Genomic DNA, 22,433 nt, shown 5'->3' with positions numbered 1-22,433 from the left:
GGTGCTGGGAGACATGAGTTGGACATGAGTGGGGGCCTGGTGGAGGGTGCCCTGCACTGCTGGGGGGTGGGATTGCAGGGGGACATGAGTGGGGGCCTGGTGGAGGGTGCCCTGCAGTGCTGGGGGGTGGGGGTGCTGGGAGACATGAGTTGGACATGAGTGGGGGCCTGGTGTAGGGTGCCCTGCACTGCAGGGGGGTGGGATTGCAGGGGGACATGAGTGGGGGCCTGGTGGAGGGTGCCCCTGGCTGCTGGGGGGTGGGGGTGCAGGGGGACATGAGTGGGGGCCTGGTGGAGGGTGCCCTGCACTGCTGGGGGGTGGGAGTGCAGGGGGACATGAGTGGGGGCCTGGTGGAGGGTGCCCTGCACTGCTGGGGGGTGGGATTGCAGGGGGACATGAGTGGGGGCCTGGTGGAGGGTGCCCTGCACTGCTGGGGGGTGGGATTGCAGGGGGACATGAGTGGGGGCCTGGTGGAGGGTGCCCCTGGATGCTGGGGGGTGGGGTTGCAGGGGGACATGAGTGGGGGCCTGGTGGAGGGTGCCCCTGGCTGCTGGGGGGTGGGGGTGCAGGGAGACATGTGTGGGGGCCTGGTGGAGGGTGCCCTGCACTGCTGGGGTGTGGGGGTGCTGGGAGACATGAGTTGGACATGAGTGGGGGCCTGGTGGAGGGTGCCCTGCACTGCTGGGGGGTGGGAGTGCAGGGGGACATGAGTGGGGGCCTGTTGGAGGGTGCCCTGCACTGCTGGGGGGGTGGGGTTGCTGGGAGACATGAGTTGGACATGAGTGGGAGCCTGGTGGAGGGTGCCCCTGGATGCTGGGGGGTGGGGGTGCAGGGGGACATGAGTAGGGGCCTGGTGGAGGGTGCCCTGCACTGCTGGGGGGTGGGGGTGCAGGGGGACATGAGTGGGGGCCTGGTGGAGGGTGCCCTGCACTGCTGTGGGGTGGGGGTGCTGGGAGACATGAGTTGGACATGAGTGGGGGCCTGGTGGAGGGTGCCCCTGGATGCTGGGGGGTGGGGGTGAAGGGGGACATGAGTGGGGGCCTGGTGGAGGGTGCCCTGCACTGCTGGGGGGTGGGGGTGCAGGGGGACATGAGTAGGGGCCTGGTGGAGGGTGCCCCTGGCTGCTGGGGAGTGGGGGTGCAGGGGGACATGAGTGGGGGCCTGGTGGAGGGTGCCCTGCACTGCTGGGGGGTGGTATTGCAGGGGGACATGAGTGGGGGCCTGGTGGAGGGTGCCCTGCACTGCTGGGGGGGGGTGGGGTTGCTGGGAGACATGAGTTGGACATGAATGGGGGCCTGGTGGAGGGTGCCCTGCACTGCTGGGGGGTGGGAGTGCAGGGGGACATGAGTGGGGGCCTGGTGGAGGGTGCCCCTGGATGCTGGGGGTGGGGTGCAGGGGGACATGAGTGGGGGCCTGGTGTAGGGTGCCCCTGGCTGCTGGGGAGTGGGGGTGCAGGGGGACATGAGTGGGGGCCTGGTGGAGGGTGCCCTGCACTGCTGGGGGGGTGGGGTTGCTGGGAGACATGAGTTGGACATGAATGGGGGCCTGGTGGAGGGTGCCCTGCACTGCTGGGGGGTGGGAGTGCAGGGGGACATGAGTGGGGGCCTGGTGGAGGGTGCCCTGCACTGCTGGGGGCTGGGGGTGCTGGGAGACATGAGTTGGACATGAGTGGGGGCCTGGTGGAGGGTGCCCCTGGATGCTGGGGGGTGGGGATGCAGGGGGACATAAGTGGGGGCCTGGTGGAGGGTGCCCTGCACTGCTGGGGGGTGGGGGTGCAGGGGGACATGAGTGAGGGCCTGGTGGAGGGTGCTCTGCACTGCTGGGGGGTGGGGGTGCTGGGAGACATGAGTTGGACATGAGTGGGGGCCTGGTGGAGGGTGCCCTGAAGTGCTGGGGGGTGGGGGGTGGGGGTGCTGGGAGACATGAGTTGGACATGAGTGGGGACTGGTGGAGGGTGCCCTGCACTGCTGGGTGGTGGAATTGCAGGGGGACATGAGTTGTACATGAGTGGGGGCCCGGTGGAGGGTGCCCTGCACTGCTGGGGGTGGGATTGCAGGGGGACATGAGTGGGGGCCTGGTGGTGGGTGCCCCTGGATGCTGGGGGGTGGGGGTGCAGGGGGACATGAGTGGGGGCCTGGTGGAGGGTGCTATGCACTGCTGGGGGGTGGGGGTGCTGGGAGACATGAGTTGGACATGAGTGGGGGCCTGGTGGAGGGTGCCCTGCAGTGCTGGGGGGTGGGGGTGCTGGGAGACATGAGTTGGACATGAGTGGGGACTGGTGGAGGGTGCCCTGCACTGCTGGGTGGTGGAATTGCAGGGGGACATGAGTTGTACATGAGTGGGGGCCTGGTGGAGGGTGCCCCTGGCTGCTGGGGAGTGGGGGTACAGGGGGACATGAGTGGGGGCCTGGTGGAGGGTGCCCTGCACTGCTGGGGGGTGGTATTGTAGGGGGACATGAGTGGGGGCCTGGTGGAGGGTGCCCTGCACTGCTGGGGGCTGGGAGTGCTGGGAGACATGAGTTGGACATGAGTGGGGGCCTGGTGGAGGGTGCCCTGCACTGCTGGGGGCTGGGAGTGCAGGGGGACATGAGTGGGGGCCTGGTGGAGGGTGCCCTGCACTGCTGGGGGCTGGGGGTGCTGGGAGACATGAGTTGGACATGAGTGGGGGCCTGGTGGAGGGTGCCCCTGGATGCTGGGGGGTGGGGGTGCAGGGGGACATAAGTGGGGGCCTGGTGGAGGGTGCCCTGCACTGCTGGGGGGTGGGGGTGCAGGGGGACATGAGTGGGGGCCTGGTGGAGGGTGCTCTGCACTGCTGGGGGGTGGGGGTGCTGGGAGACATGAGTTGGACATGAGTGGGGGCCTGGTGGAGGGTGCCCTGCAGTGCTGGGGGGTGGGGGTGCTGGGAGACATGAGTTGGACATGAGTGGGGACTGGTGGAGGGTGGCCTGCACTTCTGGGTGGTGGAATTGCAGGGGGACATGAGTTGTACATGAGTGGGGGCCCGGTGGAGGGTGCCCTGCACTGCTGGGGGTGGGATTGCAGGGGGACATGAGTGGGGGCCTGGTGGTGGGTGCCCCTGGATGCTGGGGGGTGGGGGTGCAGGGGGACATGAGTGGGGGCCTGGTGGAGGGTGCTCTGCACTGCTGGGGGGTGGGGGTGCTGGGAGACACAAGTTGGACATGAGTGGGGGCCTGGTGGAGGGTGCCCTGCAATGCTGGGGGGTGGGGGTGCTGGGAGACATGAGTTGGACATGAGTGGGGACTGGTGGAGGGTGCCCTGCACTGCTGGGTGGTGGAATTGCAGGGGGACATGAGTTGTACATGAGTGGGGGCCTGGTGGAGGGTGCCCTGCACTGCTGGGGGTGGGATTGCAGGGGGACATGAGTGGGGGCCTGGTGGTGGGTGCCCCTGGATGCTGGGGGGTGGGGGTGCAGGGGGACATGAGTGGGGGCCTGGTGGAGGGTGCCCCTGGCTGCTGGGGGGTGGGGTGCAGGGGGACATGAGTGGGGGCCTGGTGGAGGGTGCCCTGCACTGCTGGGGGGTGGGAGTGCAGGGGGACATGAGTGGGGGCCTGGTGGAGGGTGCCCTGCACTGCTGGAGGTGGGATTGCAGGGGGACATGAGTGGGGGCCTGGTGGAGGGTGCCCCTGGATGCTGGGGGGTGGGGGTGCAGGGGGACATGAGTGGAGGCCTGGTGGAGGGTGCCCTGCACTACTGGGGGGTGGGAGTGCAGGGGGACATGAGTGGGGGCCTGGTGGAGGGTGCCCTGTACTGCTGGGGGGTGGGATTGCAGGGGGACATGAGTGGGGGTCTGGTGGAGGGTGCCCCTGGATACTGGGGGGTGGGGGTGCAGGGGGACATGAGTGGGGGCCTGGTGGAGGGTGCCCCTGGCTGCTGGGGGGTGGGGGTGCAGGGGGACATGAGTGGGGGCCTGGTGGAGGGTGCCCTGCAGTGCTGGGGAATGGGGGTGCTGGGAGACATGAGTTGGACATGAGTGGGGGCCTGGTGGAGGGTGCCCTGCACTGCTGGGGGGTGGGAGTGCTGGGAGACATGAGTTGGACATGAGTGGGGGCCTGGTGGAGGGTGCCCTGCACTACTGGGGGGTGGGAGTGCAAGGGGACATGAGTGGGGGCCTGGTGGAGGGTGCACTGTACTGCTGGGGGTGGGATTGCAGGGGGACATGAGTGGGGGCCTGGTGGAGGGTGCCCCTGGATGCTGGGGGGTGGGGGTGCAGGGGGACATGAGTGGGGGCCTGGTGGAGGGTGCCCCTGGCTGCTGGGGGGTGGGGGTGCAGGGGGACATGAGTGGGGGCCTGGTGGAGGGTGCCCTGCAGTGCTGGGGGATGGGGGTGCTGGGAGACATGAGTTGGACATGAGTGGGGGCCTGGTGGAGGGTGCCCTGCACTGCTGGGGGGTGGGAGTGCTGGGAGACATGAGTTGGACATGAGTGGGAGCCTGGTGGAGGGTGCCCCTGGCTGCTGGGGTGTGGGGGAGCAGGGGGACATGAGTGGGGGCCTGGTGGAGGGTGCCCTGCACTGCTGGAGTGTGGGAGTGCAGGGGGACATGAGTGGGGGCCTGTTGGAGGGTGCCCTGCACTGCTGGGGTGGGATTGCAGGGGGACATGAGTGGGGGCCTGGTGGAGGGTGCCCCTGGATGCTGGGGGGTGGGGGTGCAGGGGGACATGAGTGGGGGCCTGGTGGAGGGTGCCCCTGGATGCTGGGGGGTAGGGGTGCAGGGGGACATGAGTGGGGGCCTGGTGGAGGGTGCCCCTGGATGCTGGGGGGTGGGGGTGCAGGGGGACATGAGTGGAGGCCTGGTGGAGGGTGCCCTGCACTACTGGGGGGTGGGAGTGCAGGGGGACATGAGTGGGGGCCTGGTGGAGGGTGCCCTGTACTGCTGGGGGTGGGATTGCAGGGGACATGAGTGGGGGCCTGGTGGAGGGTGCCCCTGGATGCTGGGGGGTGGGGGTGCAGGGGGACATGAGTGGGGGCCTGGTGGAGGGTGCCCCTGGCTGCTGGGGGGTGGGGGTGCAGGGGGACATGAGTGGGGGCCTGGTGGAGGGTGCCCTGCAGTGCTGGGGGATGGGGGTGCTGGGAGACATGGTTGGACATGAGTGGGGGCCTGGTGGATGGTGCCCTGCACTGCTGGGGGGTGGGGGTGCAGGGGGACATGAGTGGGGGCCTGGTGGAGGGTGCCCTGCAGTGCTGGGGGGTGGGGGTGCTGGGAGACATGAGTTGGACATGAGTGGGTGCCTGGTGGAGGGTGCCCTGCACTGCTGGGGGGTGGGATTGCAGGGGGACATGAGTGGGGGCCTGGTGGAGGGTGCCCTGCACTGCTGGGGGGTAGGGGTGCTGGGAGACATGAGTTGGACATGAGTGGGGGCCTGGTGGAGGGTGCCCTGCACTGCTGGGGGGTGGGAGTGCAGGGGGACATGAGTGGGGGCCTGGTGAAGGGTGCCCTGCACTGCTGGGGGGTGGGGGCGCTGGGAGACATAAGTTGGACATGAGTGGGGGCCTGGTGGGGGGTGCCCCTGGATGCTGGGGGGTGGGGGTGCAGGGGGACATGAGTGGGGGCCTGGTGGAGGGTGCCCTGAACTGCTGGGGGGTGGGGGTGCAGGGGGACATGAGTGGGGGCCTGGTGGAGGGTGCTCTGCACTGCTGGGGGGTGGGGGTGCTGGGAGACATGAGTTGGACATGAGTGGGGGCCTGGTGGAGGGTGCCCTGCAGTGCTGGGGGGTGGGGGTGCTGGGAGACATGAGTGGGGACTGGTGGAGGGTGCCCTGCACTGCTGGGTGGTGGAATTGCAGGGGGACATGAGTTGTACATGAGTGGGGGCCCGGTGGAGGGTGCCCTGCACTGCTGGGGGTGGGATTGCAGGGGGACATGAGTGGGGGCCTGGTGGTGGGTGCCCCTGGATGCTGGGGGGTGGGGGTGCAGGGGGACATGAGTGGGGGCCTGGTGGAGGGTGCTCTGCACTGCTGGGGGGTGGGGGTGCTGGGAGACATGAGTTGGACATGAGTGGGGGCCTGGTGGAGGGTGCCCTGCAGTGCTGGGGGGTGGGGGTGCTGGGAGACATGAGTTGGACATGAGTGGGGACTGGTGGAGGGTGCCCTGCACTGCTGGGTGGTGGAATTGCAGGGGGACATGAGTTGTACATGAGTGGGGGCCTGGTGGAGGGTGCCCTGCACTGCTGGGGGTGGGATTGCAGGGGGACATGAGTGGGGGACTGGTGGTGGGTGCCCCTGGATGCTGGGGGGTGGGGGTGCAGGGGGACATGAGTGGGGGCCTGGTGGAGGGTGCCCCTGGCTGCTGGGGGGTGGGGTGCAGGGGGACATGAGTGGGGGCCTGGTGGAGGGTGCCCTGCACTGCTGGGGGGTGGGAGTGCAGGGGGACATGAGTGGGGGCCTGGTGGAGGGTGCCCTGCACTGCTGGAGGTGGGATTGCAGGGGGACATGAGTGGGGGCCTGGTGGAGGGTGCCCCTGGATGCTGGGGGGTGTGGGTGCAGGGGGACATGAGTGGAGGCCTGGTGGAGGGTGCCCTGCACTACTGGGGGGTGGGATTGCAGGGGGACATGAGTGGGGGCCTGGTGGAGGGTGCCCCTGGATACTGGGGGGTGGGGGTGCAGGGGGACATGAGTGGGGGCCTGGTGGAGGGTGCCCCTGGCTGCTGGAGGGTGGGGGTGCAGGGGGACATGAGTGGGGGCCTGGTGGAGGGTGCCCTGCAGTGCTGGGGAATGGGGGTGCTGGGAGACATGAGTTGGACATGAGTGGGGGCCTGGTGGAGGGTGCCCTGCACTGCTGGGGGGTGGGAGTGCTGGGAGACATGAGTTGGACATGAGTGGGGGCCTGGTGGAGGGTGCCCTGCACTACTGGGGGATGGGGGTGCTGGGAGACATGAGTTTGACATGAGTGGGGGCCTGTTGGAGGGTGCCCTGCACTGCTGGCGGTGGGATTGCAGGGGGACATGAGTGGGGGCCTGGTGGAGGGTGCCCCTGGATGCTGGGGGGTGGGGGTGCAGGGGGACATGAGTGGGGGCCTGGTGGAGGGTGCCCCTGGCTGCTGGGGGGTGGGGGTGCAGGGGGACATGAGTGGGGGCCTGGTGGAGGGTGCCCTGCAGTGCTGGGGGATGGGGGTGCTGGGAGACATGAGTTGGACATGAGTGGGGGCCTGGTGGAGGGTGCCCTGCACTGCTGGGGGGTGGGAGTGCTGGGAGACATGAGTTGGACATGAGTGGGAGCCTGGTGGAGGGTGCCCCTGGCTGCTGGGGGGTGGGGGAGCAGGGGGACATGAGTGGCGGCCTGGTGGAGGGTGCCCTGCACTGCTGGAGGGTGGGAGTGTAGGGGGACATGAGTGGGGGCCTGTTGGAGGGTGCCCTGCACTGCTGGGGGTGGGATTGCAGGGGGACATGAGTGGGGGCCTGGTGGAGGGTGCCCCTGGATGCTGGGGGGTGGGGGTGCAGGGGGACATGAGTGGGGGCCTGGTGGAGGGTGCCCCTGGATGCTGGGGGGTGGGGGTTCAGGGGGACATGAGTGGGGGCCTGGTGGAGGGTGCCCCTGTATGCTGGGGGGTGGGGGTGCAGGGGGACATGAGTGGAGGCCTGGTGGAGGGTGCCCTGCACTACTGGGGGGTGGGAGTGCAGGGGGACATGAGTGGGGGCCTGGTGGAGGGTGCCCTGTACTGCTGGGGGTGGGATTGCAGGGGACATGAGTGGGGGCCTGGTGGAGGGTGCCCCTGGATGCTGGGGGGTGGGGGTGCAGGGGGACATGAGTGGGGGCCTGGTGGAGGGTGCCCCTGGCTGCTGGGGGGTGGGGATGCAGGGGGACATGAGTGGGGGCCTGGTGGAGGGTGCCCTGCAGTGCTGGGGGATGGGGGTGCTGGGAGACATGAGTTGGACATGAGTGGGGGCCTGGTGGAGGGTGCCCTGCACTGCAGGGGGGTGGGAGTGCAGGGGGACATGAGTGGGGGCCTGGTGGAGGGTGCCCTGCAGTGCTGGGGGGTGGGGGTGCTGGGAGACATGAGTTGGACATGAGTGGGTGCCTGGTGGAGGGTGCCCTGCACTGCTGGGGGGTGGGATTGCAGGGGGACATGAGTGGGGCCTGGTGGAGGGTGCCCTGCACTGCTGGGGGGTGGGGGTGCTGGGAGACATGAGTTGGACATGAGTGGGGGCCTGGTGGAGGGTGCCCTGCACTGCTGGGGGGTGGGAGTGCAGGGGGACATGAGTGGGGGCCTGGTGAAGGGTGCCCTGCACTGCTGGGGGGTGGGGGCGCTGGGAGACATAAGTTGGACATGAGTGGGGGCCTGGTGGGGGGTGCCCCTGGATGCTGGGGGGTGGGGGTGCAGGGGGACATGAGGGGGGGCCTGGTGGAGGGTGCCCTGAACTGCTGGGGGGTGGGGGTGCAGGGGGACATGAGTGGGGGCCTGGTGGAGGGTGCCCTGCACTGTTGGGGGTGGGAGTGCTGGGAGACATGAGTTGGACATGAGTGGGGGCCTGGTGGAGGGTGCCGCTGGATGCTGGGGGGTGGGGGTACAGGGGGACATGAGTGGGGGCCTGGTGGAGGGTGCCCTGCACTGCTGGGGGGTGGGGGTGCAGGGGGACATGAGTGGGGGCCTGGTGGAGGGTACCCTGCACTGCTGGGGGGTGGGGGTGCTGGGAGACATGAGTTGGACATGAGTGGGGGCCTGGTGGAGTGTGCCCCTGGATGCTGGGGAGTGGGGGCGCAGGGGGACATGAGTGGGGGCCTGGTGGAGGGTGCCCCTGGCTGCTGGGGGGTGGGGGTGCAGGGGGACATGAGTGGGGGCCTGGTGGAGGGTGCCCTGCAGTGCTGGAGGGTGGGGGTGCTGGGGGACATGAGTTGGACATGAGTGGGGGCCTGGTGGAGGGTGCCCTGCACTGCTGGGGGTGGGATTTCAGGGGGACATGAGTGGGGGCCTGGTGGAGGGTGCCCCTGGATGCTGAGGGTGGGGTGCAGGGGGACATGAGTGGGGGCCTGGTGGAGGGTGCCCTGCACTGCTGGGGGGTGGGAGTGCAGGGGGACATGAGTGGGGGCCTGGTGGAGGGTGCCCTGCACTGCTGGGGGTGGTATTGCAGGGGGACATGAGTGGGGGCCTGGTGGAGGGTGCCCCTGGATGCTGGGGGGGTGGGGGTGCAGGGGGACATGAGTGGGGGCCTGGTGGAGGGTGCTCCTGGCTGCTGGGGGGTGGGGGTGCAGGGGGGCATGAGTGGGGGCCTGGTGGAGGGTGCCCTGCACTGCTGGGGGGTGGGGTTGCTGGGAGACATGAGTTGGACATGAATGGGGGCCTGGTGGAGGGTGCCCTGCACTGCTGGGGGGTGGGAGTGCAGGGGGACATGAGTGGGGGCCTGGTGGAGGGTGCCCTGCACTGCTGGGGGCTGGGGGTGCTGGGAGACATGAGTTGGACTTGAGTGGGGGCCTGGTGGAGGGTGCCCCTGGATGCTGGGGGGTGGGGTGCAGGGGGACATAAGTGGGGGCCTGGTGGAGGGTGCCCTGCACTGCTGGGGGTGGTGGTGCAGGGGGACATGAGTGGGGGCCTGGTGGAGGATGCTCTGCACTGCTGGGGGGTGGGGGTGCTGGGAGACATGAGTTGGACATGAGTGGGGGCCTGGTGGAGGGTGCCCTGCAGTGCTGGGGGGTGGGGGTGCTGGGAGACATGAGTTGGACATGAGTGGGGGCCTGGTGGAGGGTGCCCTGCACTGCTGGGGGGTGGGATTGCAGGGGGACATGAGTGGGGGCCTGGTGGAGGGAGCCCCGGGATGCTGGGGGGTGGGGGTGCAGGGGGACATGAGTGGGGGCCTGGTGGAGGGTGCCCCTGGCTGCTGGGGGGTGGGGGCGCAGGGGGACATGAGTGGGGGCCTGGTGGAGGGTGCCCTGCACCGCTGGGGGGTTGGGGTTGCTGGGAGACATGAGTTGGACATGAATTGGGGCCTGGTGGAGGGTGCCCTCCACTGCTGGGGAGTGGGAGTGCAGGGGAACATGAGTTGGACATGAGTGGGGGCCTGTTGGAGGGTGCCCTGCACTGCTGGGGGTGGGATTGCAGGGGGACATGAGTGGGGGCCTGGTGGAGGGTGCCCCTGGATGCTGGGGGGTGGGGGTGCAGGGGGACATGAGTGGGGGCCTGGTGGAGAGTGCCCCTGGCTGCTGGGGGGTGGGGGTGCAGGGGGACATGAGTGGGGGCCTGGTGGAGGGTGCCCTGCAGTGCTGGGGGATGGGGGTGCTGGGAGACATGAGTTGGACATGAGTGGGGGCCTGGTGGAGGGTGCCCTGCACTGCTGGGGGGTGGGAGTGCTGGGAGACATGAGTTGGACATGAGTGGGAGCCTGGTGGAGGGTGCCCCTGGCTGCTAGGGGGTGGGGGAGCAGGGGGACATGAGTGGCGGCCTGGTGGAGGGTGCCCTGCACTGCTGGAGGGTGGGAGTGCAGGGGGACATGAGTGGGGGCCTGTTGGAGGGTGCCCTGCACTGCTGGGGGTGGGATTGCAGGGGGACATGAGTGGGGGCCTGGTGGAGGGTGCCCCTGGATGCTGGGGGGTGGGGGTGCAGGGGGACATGAGTGGGGGCCTGGTGGAGGGTGCCCCTGGATGCTGGGGGGTGGGGGTGCAGGGGGACATGAGTGGGGGCCTGGTGGAGGGTGCCCCTGTATGCCGGGGGGTGGGGGTGCAGGGGGACATGAGTGGAGGCCTGGTGGAGGGTGCCCTGCACTATTGGGGGGTGGGAGTGCAGGGGGACATGAGTGGGGGCCTGGTGGAGGGTGCCCTGTACTGCTGGGAGTGGGATTGCAGGGGACATGAGTGGGGGCCTGGTGGAGGGTGCCCCTGGATGCTGGGGGGTGGGAGTGCAGGGGGACATGAGTGGGGGCCTGGTGGAGGGTGCCCCTGGCTGCTGGGGGGTGGGGGTGCAGGGGGACATGAGTGGGGGCCTGGTGGAGGGTGCCCTGCAGTGCTGGGGGATGGGGGTGCTGGGAGACATGAGTTGGACATGAGTGGGGGCCTGGTGGAGGGTGCCCTGCAGTGCTGGGGGGTGGGGGTGCTGGGAGACATGAGTTGGACATGAGTGGGTGCCTGGTGGAGGGTGCCCTGCACTGCTGGGGGGTGGGATTGCAGGGGGACATGAGTGGGGGCCTGGTGGAGGGTGCCCTGCACTGCTGGGGGGTGGGGGTGCTGGGAGACATGAGTTGGACATGAGTGGGGGACTGGTGGAGGGTGCCCTGCACTGCTGGGGGGTGGGAGTGCAGGGGGACATGAGTGGGGGCCTGGTGAAGGGTGCCCTGCACTGCTGGGGGGTGGGGGCGCTGGGAGACATAAGTTGGACATGAGTGGGGGCCTGGTGGGGGGGTGCCCCTGGATGCTGGGGGGTGGGGGTGCAGGGGGACATGAGGGGGGGCCTGGTGGAGGGTGCCCTGAACTGCTGGGGGCTGGGGGTGCTGGGAGACATGAGTTGGACATGAGTGGGGGCCTGGTGGAGGGTGCCCCTGGATGCTGGGGGGTGGGGTGCAGGGGGACATAAGTGGGGGCCTGGTGGAGGGTGCCCTGCACTGCTGGGGGTGGTGGTGCAGGGGGGCATGAGTGGGGGCCTGGTGGAGGGTGCTCTGCACTGCTGGGGGGTGGGGGTGCTGGGAGACATGAGTTGGACATGAGTGGGGGCCTGGTGGAGGGTGCCCTGCAGTGCTGGGGGGTGGGGGTGCTGGGAGACATGAGTTGGACATGAGTGGGGGCCTGGTGGAGGGTGCCCTGCACTGCTGGGGGGTGGGATTGCAGGGGGACATGAGTGGGGGCCTGGTGGAGGGTGCCCCGGGATGCTGGGGGTGGGGGTGCAGGGGGACATGAGTGGGGGCCTGGTGGAGGGTGCCCCTGGCTGCTGGGGGGTGGGGGCGCAGGGGGACATGAGTGGGGGCCTGGTGGAGGGTGCCCTGCACTGCTGGGGGGTTGGGGTTGCTGGGAGACATGAGTTGGACATGAATTGGGGCCTGGTGGAGGGTGCCCTCCACTGCTGGGGAGTGGGAGTGCAGGGGAACATGAGTTGGACATGAGTGGGGGCCTGTTGGAGGGTGCCCTGCACTGCTGGGGGTGGGATTGCAGGGGGACATGAGTGGGGGCCTGGTGGAGGGTGCCCCTGGATGCTGGGGGGTGGGGGTGCAGGGGGACATGAGTGGGGGCCTGGTGGAGGGTGCCCCTGGCTGCTGGGGGGTGGGGGTGCAGGGGGACATGAGTGGGGGCCTGGTGGAGGGTGCCCTGCAGTGCTGGGGGATGGGGGTGCTGGGAGACATGAGTTGGACATGAGTGGGGGCCTGGTGGAGGGTGCCCTGCACTGCTGGGGGGTGGGAGTGCTGGGAGACATGAGTTGGACATGAGTGGGAGCCTGGTGGAGGGTGCCCCTGGCTGCTGGGGGGTGGGGGAGCAGGGGGACATGAGTGGCGGCCTGGTGGAAGGTGCCCTGCACTGCTGGAGGGTGGGAGTGCAGGGGGACATGAGTGGGGGCCTGTTGGAGGGTGCCCTGCACTGCTGGGGGTGGGATTGCAGGGGGACATGAGTGGGGGCCTGGTGGAGGGTGCCCCTGGATGCTGGGGGGTGGGGGTGCAGGGGGACATGAGTGGGGGCCTGGTGGAGGGTGCCCCTGGATGCTGGGGGGTGGGGGTGCAGGGGGACATGAGTGGGGGCCTGGTGGAGGGTGCCCCTGTATGCTGGGGGGTGGGGGTGCAGGGGGACATGAGTGGAGGCCTGGTGGAGGGTGCCCTGCACTACTGGGGGGTGGGAGTGCAGGGGGACATGAGTGGGGGCCTGGTGGAGGGTGCCCTGTACTGCTGGGAGTGGGATTGCAGGGGACATGAGTGGGGGCCTGGTGGAGGGTGCCCCTGGATGCTGGGGGGTGGGGGTGCAGGGGGACATGAGTGGGGGCCTGGTGGAGGGTGCCCCTGGCTGCTGGGGGGTGGGGGTGCAGGGGGACATGAGTGGGGGCCTGGTGGAGGGTGCCCTGCAGTGCTGGGGGATGGGGGTGCTGGGAGACATGAGTTGGACATGAGTGGGGGCCTGGTGGAGGGTGCCCTGCACTGCTGGGGGGTGGGAGTGCAGGGGGACATGAGTGGGGGCCTGGTGGAGGGTGCCCTGCAGTGCTGGGGGGTGGGGGTGCTGGGAGACATGAGTTGGACATGAGTGGGTGCCTGGTGGAGGGTGCCCTGCACTGCTGGGGGGTGGGATTGCAGGGGGACATGAGTGGGGGCCTGGTGGAGGGTGCCCTGCACTGCTGGGGGGTGGGGGTGCTGGGAGACATGAGTTGGACATGAGTGGGGGCCTGGTGGAGGGTGCCCTGCACTGCTGGGGGGTGGGAGTGCAGGGGGACATGAGTGGGGGCCTGGTGAAGGGTGCCCTGCACTGCTGGGGGGTGGGGGCGCTGGGAGACATAAATTGGACATGAGTGGGGGCCTGGTGGGGGGTGCCCCTGGATGCTGGGGGGTGGGGGTGCAGGGGGACATGAGGGGGGGCCTGGTGGAGGGTGCCCTGAACTGCTGGGGGGTGGGGGTGCAGGGGGACATGAGTGGGGGCCTGGTGGAGGGTACCCTGCACTGCTGGGGGGTGGGGGTGCTGGGAGACATGAGTTGGACATGAGTGGGGGCCTGGTGGAGTGTGCCCCTGGATGCTGGGGAGTGGGGGCGCAGGGGGACATGAGTGGGGGCCTGGTGGAGGGTGCCCCTGGCTGCTGGGGGGTGGGGTGCAGGGGGACATGAGTGGGGGCCTGGTGGAGGGTGCCCTGCAGTGCTGGAGGGTGGGGGTGCTGGGAGACATGAGTTGGACATGAGTGGGGGCCTGGTGGAGGGTGCCCTGCACTGCTGGGGGTGGGATTTCAGGGGGACATGAGTGGGGGCCTGGTGGAGGGTGCCCCTGGATGCTGAGTGTGGGGTGCAGGGGGACATGAGTGGGGGCCTGGTGGAGGGTGCCCTGCACTGCTGGGGGGTGGGAGTGCAGGGGGACATGAGTGGGGGCCTGGTGGAGGGTGCCCTGCACTGCTGGGGGTGGTATTGCAGGGGGACATGAGTGGGGGCCTGGTGGAGGGTGCCCCTGGATGCTGGGGGGGTGGGGGTGCAGGGGGACATGAGTGGGGGCCTGGTGGAGGGTGCTCCTGGCTGCTGGGGGGTGGGGGTCCAGGGGGGCATGGGTGGGGGCCTGGTGGAGGGTGCCCTGCACTGCTGGGGGGTGGGGTTGCTGGGAGACATGAGTTGGACATGAATGGGGGCCTGGTGGAGGGTGCCCTGCACTGCTGGGGGGTGGGAGTGCAGGGGGACATGAGTGGGGGCCTGGTGGAGGGTGCCCTGCACTGCTGGGGCTGGGGGTGGTGGGAGACATGAGTTGGACATGAGTGGGGGCCTGGTGGAGGGTGCCCCTGGATGCTGGGGGGTGGGGTGCAGGGGGACATAAGTGGGGGCCTGGTGGAGGGTGTCCTGCACTGCTGGGGGGGTTGGTGCAGGGGGACATGAGTGGGGGCCTGGTGGAGGGTGCTCTGCACTGCTGGGGGGTGGGGGTGCTGGGAGACATGAGTTGGACATGAGTGGGGGCCTGGTGGAGGGTGCCCTGCAGTGCTGGGGGGTGGGGGTGCTGGGAGACATGAGTTGGACATGAGTGGGGGCCTGGTGGAGGGTGCCCTGCACTGCTGGGGGGTGGGATTGCAGGGGGACATGAGTGGGGGCCTGGTGGAGGGTGCCCCGGGATGCTGGGGGGTGGGGGTGCAGGGGGACATGAGTGGGGGCCTGGTGGAGGGTGCCCCTGGCTGCTGGGGGGTGGGGGCGCAGGGGGACATGAGTGGGGGCCTGGTGGAGGGTGCCCTGCACTGCTGGGGGGTTGGGGTTGCTGGGAGACATGAGTTGGACATGAATTGGGGCCTGGTGGAGGGTGCTCTCCACTGCTGGGGAGTGGGAGTGCAGGGGAACATGAGTGGGGGCCTGGTGGAGGGTGCCCCTGGATGCTGGGGGGTGGGGGTGCAGGGGGACATAAGTGGGGGCCTGGTGGAGGGTGCCCTGCACTGCTGGGGGGTGGGGGTGCAGGGGGACATGAGTGGGGGCCTGGTGGAGGGTGCTCTGCACTGCTGGGGGGTGGGGGTGCTGGGAGACATGAGTTGGACATGAGTGGGGGCCTGGTGGAGGGTGCCCCTGGATGCTGGGGGGTGGGGGTGCAGGGGGACATGAGTGGGGGCCTGGTGGAGAGTGCCCTGCACTGCTGGGGGGTGGGGGTGCTGGAAGACATGAGTTGGACATGAGTGGGGGCCTGGTGGAGGGTGCCCCTGGATGCTGGGGGGTGGGGGTGCAGGGGGACATGAGTGGGGGCCTGGTGGAGGGTGCCCCTGGCTGCTGGGGGGTGGGGGTGCAGGGGGACATGAGTGGGGGCCTGGTGGAGGGTGCCATGCAGTGCTGGGGGGTGGGGGTGCTGGGAGACATGAATTGGACATGGGTGGGGGCCTGGTGGAGGGTGCCCTGCACTGCTGGGGGGTGGGATTGCAGGGGGACATGAGTTGGACATGAGTGGGGGCCTGGTTGAGGGTGCCCTGCACTGCTGGGGGGTGGGATTGCAGGGGGACATGAGTGGGGGCCTGGTGGAGGTGCCCCTGGATGCTGGTGGGTGGGGGTGCAGGGGGACATGAGTGGGGGCCTGGTGGAGGGTGCCCCTGGCTGCTGGGGGGTGGGGGTGCAGGGGGACATGAGTGGGGGCCTGGTGGTGGGTGCCCTGCACTGCTGGGGGGTGGGGGTGCAGGGGGACATGAGTGGGGGCCTGGTGGTGGGTGCCCGGCACTGCTGGGGGGTGGGATTGCAGGGGGACAATGAGTGGGGGCCTGGTGGAGGGTGCCCCTGGATGCTGGGGGGTGGGGGTGCAGGGGGACATGAGTGGGGGCCTGGTGGAGGGTGCCCCTGGATGCTGGGGGGTGGGGGTGCAGGGGGACATGAGTGGGGGCCTGGCGGAGGGTGACCTGCACTACTGGGGGGTGGAAGTGCAGGGGGACATGTGTGGGGGCCTGGTGGAGGGTGCCCTGCACTGCTGGGGGGTGCGATTGCAGGGGGACATGAGTGGGGGTCTGGTGGAGAGTGCCCCTGGATGCTGGGGGGTGGGGGTGCAGGGGGACATGAGTGGGGGCCTGGTGGAGGGTGCCCCTGGCTGCTGGGGGGTTGGGGTGCAGGGGGACATGAGTGGGTGCCTGGTGGAGGTTGCCCTGCAGTGCTGGGGGGTGGGGGTGCTGGGAGACATGAGTTGGACATGAGTGGGGGCCTGGTGGAGGGTGCCCTGCACTGCTGGGGGTGGGATTGCAGGGGGACATGAGTTGGACATGATTGGGGCCCTTTTGGAGGGTGCCCTGCACTGCTGGGGGTGGGATTGCAGGGGAACATGAGTGGGGGCCAGGTGGAGGGTGCCCCTGGATGCTGGGGGTGGGGGTGCATGGGGACATGAGTGGGGTCCTGGTGGAGGGTGCCCCTGGCTGCTCGGGGTGGGGGTGCAGGGGGACATGAGTGGGGGCCTGGTGGAGGGTGCCCTGCACTGCTGGGCGGTGGGAGTGCAGGGGGACATGAGTGGGGGCCTGGTGGAGGGTGACCTGCACTGCTGGGGGGTGGGATTGCAGGGGGACATGAGTGGGGGCCTTTTGGAGGGTGCCCCTGGATGCTGGGGGTGGGGGTGCAGGGGGACATGAGTGGGGGCCTGGTGGAGGGTTCCCCTGGCTGCTGGGGGGTGGGGGTGCAGGGGGACATGAGTGGGGGCCTGGTGGAATGTGCCCTGCACTGCTGGGGGGTGGGAGTGCAGGGGAACATGAGGGGGGGCCTGGTGGAATGTGCCCTGCACTGCTGGGGGGTGGGAGTGCAGGGGGACATGAGTGGAGGCCTGGTGGAGGGTGCCCTGCACTGCTGGGGGGTGGGATTGCAGGGGGACATGAGTGGGGGCCTGGTGGAGGGTGTCCCTGGATGCTGGGGGGTGGGGGTGCAGGGGAACATGAGGGGGGGCCTGGTGGAGGGTGCCCCTGGATGCTGGGGGGTGGGGGTGCAGGGGGACATGAGTGGGGCCCTGGTGGAGGGTGCCCCTGGCTGCTGGGGGGTGGGGGTGCAGGGGGACATGAGTGGGGGCCTGGTGGAGGGTGCCCTGCACTGCTGTGGGGTGGGAGTGCAGGGGGACATGAGTGGGGGCCTGGTGGAGGGTGCCCTGCAGTGCTGGGGGGTGGGGGTGCTGGGAGACATGAGTTGGACATGAGTGGGGGCCTGGTGGAGGGTGCCCTGCACTGCTGGGGGACGGGATTGCAGGGGGACATGAGTGGGGGCCTGGTGGAGGGTGCCCTGCACTGCTGGGGGGTGAGGGTGCTGGGAGACATGAGTTGGACATGAGTGGGGGCCTGGTGGAGGGTGCCCTGCACTGCTGGGGGGTGGGAGTGCAGGGGGACATGAGTGGAGGCCTGGTGGAGGGTGCCCTGCACTGCTGAGGGGTGGGGGTGCTGGGAGACATGAGTTGGACATGAGTGGGGGCCTGGTGGAGGGTGCCCCTGGATGCTGGGGAGTGGGGGTGCAGGGGGACATGAGTGGGGGCCTGGTGGAGGGTGCCCTGCACTGCTGGGGGGTGGGGGTGCAGGGAGAGATGAGTGGGGGCCTGGTGGAGGGTGCCCTGCACTGCTGGGGGGTGGGGCTGCTGGGAGACATGAGTGGGGGCCTGGTGGAGGGTGCCCCTGGATGCTGGGGGTTAGGGGTACAGGGGGACATGAGTGGCGGCCTGGTGGAGGGTGCCCTGCACTGCTGGGGGGTGGGGGTGCAGGGGGACATGAGTGGGGGCCTGGTGGAGGGTACCCTGCACTGCTGGGGGGTGGGGTTGCTGGGAGACATGAGTTGGACATGAGTGGGGGCCTGGTGGAGGGTCCCCTGGATGCTGGGGAGTGGGGGTGAAGAGGGACATGAGTGGGGGCCTGGTGGAGGGTGCCCCTGGCTGCTGGGGGTGGGGGTGCAGGGGGACATTAGTGGGGGCCTGGTGGAGGGTGCCCAGCAGTGCTGGGGTATGGAGGTGCTGGGAGACATGAGTTGGACATGAGTGGGGGCCTGGTGGAGGGTGCCCTGCACTGCTGGGGCTGGGATTTCAGGGGGACATGAGTGGGGGCCTGGTGGAGGGTGCCCCGGGATGCTGGGGATGGGGGTGCAGGGGGACATGAGTGGGGGCCTGGTGGAGGGTGCCCCTGGCTGCTGGGGGGTGGGGGTGCAGGGGGACATGAGTGGGGGCCTGGTGGAGGGTGCCCTGCACTGCTGGGGGGTGGGAGTGCAGGGGGACATGAGTGGGGGCCTGGTGGAGGGTGCCCTGCACTGCTGGGGGATGGGATTGCAGGGGGACATGAGTGGGGGCCTGGTGGAGGGTGCTCCTGGCTGCTGGGGGGTGGGGATGCAGGGAGACATGAGTGGGGGCCTGGTGGAGGGTGCCCTGCAGTGCTGGGGGTTGGGGGTGCTGGGAGACATGAGTTGGACATGAGTGGGGGCCTGGTGGAGGGTGCCCTGCACTGCTGGGGGGTGGGATAGCAGGGGGACATGAGTGGGGGCCTGGTGGAGGGTGCCCCGGGATGCTGGGGGGTGGGGGTGCAGGGGGACATGAGTGGGGGCCTGGTGGAGGGTGCCCCTGGCTGCTGGGGGGTGGGGGTGCAGGGTGACATGAGTGGGGGTCTGGTGGAGGGTGCCCTGCACTGCTGGGGGGTGGGAGTGCAGGGGGACATGAGTGGGGGCCTGGTGGAGGGTGCCCTGCACTGCTGGGGTGTGGGGGTGCTGGGAGACATGAGTTGGACATGAGTGGGGGCCTGGCGGAGGGTGCCCCTGGATGCTGGGGGGTGGGGGTGCAGGGGGACATAAGTGAGGGCCTGGTGGAGGGTGCCCTGCACTGCTGGGGGGTGGTGGTGCAGGGGGACATGAGTGGGGGCCTGGTGGAGGGTGCCCTGCACTGCTGGGGGATCGGGGTGCAGGGGACATGAGTGGGGGCCAGGTGGAGGGTGCCCTGTACTGCTAGGGGGTGGGGGTGCTGTAAGACATGAGTTGGACATGAGTGGGGGCCTGGTGGAGGGTGCCCCTGGATGCTGACGGGTGGGGGTGCAGGGGGACATAAGTGGGGGCCTGATGGAGGGTGCCCCTGGCTGCTGGGGGGTGCAGGGGGACATGAGTGGGGGCCTGGTGGAGGGTGCCCTGCAGTGCTGGGGGGTGGGGGTGCTGGGAGACATGAGTTGGACATGAGTGGGGGCCTGGTGGAGGGTGCCCTGCACTGCTGGGGGGTGGGATTGCAGGGGGACATGAGTTGGACATGAGTGGGGGCCTGGTGGAGGGTGCCCTGCACTGCTGGGGGGTGGGATTGCAGGGGGACATGAGTGGGGGCCCTGGTGGAGGGTGCCCCTGGCTGCTGGGGGGTGGGGGTGCAGGGGGACATGAATGGGGGCCTGGTGGAGGGTGCCCTGCACTGCTGGGGGGTGGGCGTGCAGGGGGACATGAGTGGGGGCCTGGTGGAGGGTGCCCTGCACTGCTGGGGGGTGGGATTGCAGGGGGACATGAGTGGGGGCCTGGTGGAGGGTGCCCCTGGATGCTGGGGGGTGGGGGTGCAGCGGGACATGAGTGGGGGCCTGGTGGAGGGTGCCCCTGGATGCTGGGGGGTGGGGGTGCAGGGGGACATGAGTGGGGGCCTTGCGGAGGGTGACCTGCACTACTGGGGGGTGGGAGTGCAGGGGGACATGAGTGGGGGCCTGGTGGAGGGTGGCCTGCACTGCTGGGGGGTGGGATTGCAGGGGGACATGAGTGGGGGCTTGGTGGAGGGTGCCCCTGGATGCTGGGGGGTGGGGGTGCAGGGGGACATGAGTGGGGGCCTGGTGGAGGGTGCCCCTGGCTGCTGGGGGGTGGGGGTGCAGGGGGACATGAGTGGGGGCCTGGTGGAGGGTGCCCTGCCGTGCTGGGGGGTGGGGGTGCTGGGAGACATGAGTTGGACATGAGTGGGGGCCTGGTGGAGGGTGCCCTGCACTGCTGGGGGGTGGGATTGCAGGGGGACATGAGTTGGACATGAGTGGGGGCCTGGTGGAGGGTGCCCTGCACTGCTGGGGGGTGGGATTGCAGGGGAACATGAGTGGGGGCCTGGTGGAGGATGCCCCTGGATGCTGGGGGTGGGGGTGCAGGGGGACATGAGTGGTGGCCTGGTGGAGGGTGCCCCTGGCTGCTGGGGGTGGGGGTGCAGGGGGACATGAGTGGGGGCCTGGTGGGGGGTGCCCTGCACTGCTGGGGGGTGAAAGTGCAGGGGGACATGAGTGGGGGCCTGGTGGAGGGTGCCCTGCACTGCTGGGGGGTGGGATTGCAGGGGGACATGAGTGAGGGCCTGGTGGAGGGTGCCCCTGGATGCTTGGGATGGGGGTGCAGGGTGACATGAGTGGGGGCCTGGTGGAGGGTGCCCTGCACTGCTGGGGGTGGGAGTGCATGGGGACATGAGTGGGGGCCTGGTGGAGGGTGCCCTGCACTGCTGGGGGGTGGGGGTGCTGGGAGACATGAGTTGGACATGAGTGGGGGCCTGGAGGAGGGTGCCCCTGGATGCTGGGGGGTGGGGGTACAGGGGGACATAAGTGGGGGCCTGGTGGAGGGTGCCCTGCACTGTTGGGGGGTGGGGGTGCAGGGGGACATGAGTGGGGGCCTGGTGGAGGGTGCCCTGCACTGCTGGGGGGTGGGATTGCAGGGGGACATGAGTGGGGGCCTGGTGGAGGGTGCCCCTGGCTGCTGGGGGGTGGGGGTGCAGGTGGACATGAGTGGGGGCCTGGTGGAGGGTGCCCTGCAGTGCTGGGGGGTGGGGGTGCTGGGAGACATGAGTTGGACATGAGTGGGGGCCTGGTGGAGGGTGCCCTGCGCTGCTGGGGGGTGGGATTGCAGGGGGACATGAGTTGGACATGAGTGGGGGCCTGGTGGAGGGTGCCCTGCACTGCTGGGGGGTGGGATTGCAGGGGGACATGAGTGGGGGCCTGGTGGAGGGTGCCCCTGGATGCTGGGGGGTGGGGGTGCAGGGGGACATGAGTGGGGGCCTGGTGGAGGGTGCCATGCAGTGCTGGGGGGTGGGGGTGCTGGGAGACATGAATTGGACATAAGTGGGGGCCTGGTGGAGGGTGCCCTGCACTGCTGGGGGGTGGGATTGCAGGGGGACATGAGTTGGACATGAGTGGGGGCCTGGTTGAGGGTGCCCTGCACTGCTTGGGGGAGGGATTGCAGGGGGACATGAGTGGGGGCCTGGTGGAGGTGCCCCTGGATGCTGGGGGGTGGGGGTGCAGGGGGACATGAGTGGGAGCCTGGTGGAGGGTGCCCCTGGCTGCTGGGGGGTGGGGGTGCAGGGGGACATGAGTGGGGGCCTGGTGGTGGGTGCCCTGCACTGCTGGGGGGTGGGGGTGCAGGGGGACATGAGTGGGGGCCTGGTGGTGGGTGCCCTGCACTGCTGGGGGGTGGGATTGCAGGGGGACAATGAGTGGGGGCCTGGTGGAGGGTGCCCCTGGATGCTGGGGGGTGGGGGTGCAGGGGGGCATGAGTGGGGGCCTGGTGGAGGGTGCCCCTGGATGCTGGGGGGTGGGGGTGCAGGGGGACATGAGTGGGGGCCTGGCGGAGGGTGACCTGCACTACTGGGGGGTGGAAGTGCAGGGGGACATGTGTGGGGGCCTGGTGGAGGGTGCCCTGCACTGCTGGGGGGTGCGATTGCTGGGGGACATGAGTGGGGGTCTGGTGGAGAGTGCCCCTGGATGCTGGGGGGTGGGGGTGCAGGGGGACATGAGTGGGGGCCTGGTGGAGGGTGCCCCTGGCTGCTGGGGGGTGGGGTGCAGGGGGACATGAGTGGGTGCCTGGTGGAGGTTGCCCTGCAGTGCTGGGGGGTGGGGGTGCTGGGAGACATGAGTTGGACATGAGTGGGGGCCTGGTGGAGGGTGCCCTGCACTGCTGGGGGGTGGGATTGCAGGGGGACATGAGTTGGACATGATTGGGGCCCTGGTGGAGGGTGCCCTGCACTGCTGGGGGGTGGGATTGCAGGGGAACATGAGTGGGGGCCAGGTGGAGGGTGCCCCTGGATGCTGGGGGTGGGGGTGCAGGGGGACATGAGTGGGGTCCTGGTGGAGGGTGCCCCTGGCTGCTGGGGGTGGGGGTGCAGGGGGACATTAATGGGGGCCTGGTGGAGGGTGCCCTGCACTGCTGGGTGGTGGGAGTGCAGGGGGACATGAGTGGGGGCCTGGTGGAGGGTGCCTGCACTGCTGGGGGGTGGGATTGCAGGGGGACATGAGTGGGGGCCTTTTGGAGGGTGCCCCTGGATGCTGGGGGTGGGGGTGCAGGGGGACATGAGTGGGGGCCTGGTGGAGGGTGCCCCTGGCTGCTGGGGGGTGGGGGTGCAGGGGGACATGAGTGGGGGCCTGGTGGAGGGTGCCCTGCACTGCTGGGGGGTGGGAGTGCAGGGGG

Source organism: Ambystoma mexicanum, chromosome 2q (genome assembly GCF_040938575.1).
Source record: "Ambystoma mexicanum isolate Mex_15411 chromosome 2q, UKY_AmexF1_1, whole genome shotgun sequence".
NCBI classification, from domain to species: domain Eukaryota; kingdom Metazoa; phylum Chordata; class Amphibia; order Caudata; family Ambystomatidae; genus Ambystoma; species Ambystoma mexicanum.
This window is presented reverse-complemented; position numbering follows the sequence as displayed.